General features: G+C 40.8%; 1 protein-coding gene across 1 annotated transcript in view; it reads left to right on the forward strand.

Moving 5' to 3' along the window:
- Positions 1-736, forward strand: part of LOC111651293 (olfactory receptor 10AG1-like) — a 6,818-nt gene that overhangs the window by 4,366 nt on the left and 1,716 nt on the right. The window lies entirely within an intron of this gene.

Below are 736 nucleotides of genomic sequence, written 5' to 3' on the forward strand. Positions count from 1 at the left end.
CCACTGCTCTCTCTTTTTCTCAACTTCCCACTGCTCTCGCCACTCTCCCATAATCTCTGACCCCTGTCCTGAGTTTGCACGCTTGATTCCTTGTTCCATATCCTGATCAAAGTCAATGACTCTTTTAACTGGTGGCTCTGTTTGTAGTATAGTTGGTGATCTTTTATCCTAGTGGTGTCAGTCGTGTCTGGAGAGTCTTTTTTTATGTCTTCTTTACAGTCATCATATAGCCATCATATATAACCAGCCAAGGTGTCGCTTTGTTCCGTACCAGTCCTCTAAATGTTTTAAGATTTTCCCTCTTTTCTTCTCTGGCTGACACACTAGCACATTGTTTTTTATTACTTCCCATTTCTTTCCCCAAGTCCCTGGAATTCCAAAATCTTTTTTCAGGATGGGAATGCTAGACTCTATTTTTTCACGATTGTATTCCCCTTCCATGTTTACAGACTAATTCCTCATTTATGCACTACAAATTAATGAATGTACTTCACACATGGAAATATCTCATGAATGACTCCTGTAGGTCAATCGGGGCTGCTGAGAGACAATCTTCTACAGTTCCCTCCTAAGGAGAGGCTGCGGTCTCTCACTGGGTGTTTAAATTTCACACAGTATCCCGATCTTTTAATTCATGAAATAATTATCCATCCAAACCAACCCAATACTTTACCTTCTTGGAAATGCGTGTATGGTTAACATACACCAGACCCACCCAACATTCCCCTTATAACAA

This window comes from Seriola lalandi, unplaced genomic scaffold (genome assembly GCF_002814215.2).
Source record: "Seriola lalandi dorsalis isolate HSWRI2012SDOR001 ecotype SW California unplaced genomic scaffold, Sedor1 jcf7180002053562, whole genome shotgun sequence".
Taxonomy (NCBI): Eukaryota; Metazoa; Chordata; class Actinopteri; order Carangiformes; family Carangidae; genus Seriola; species Seriola lalandi.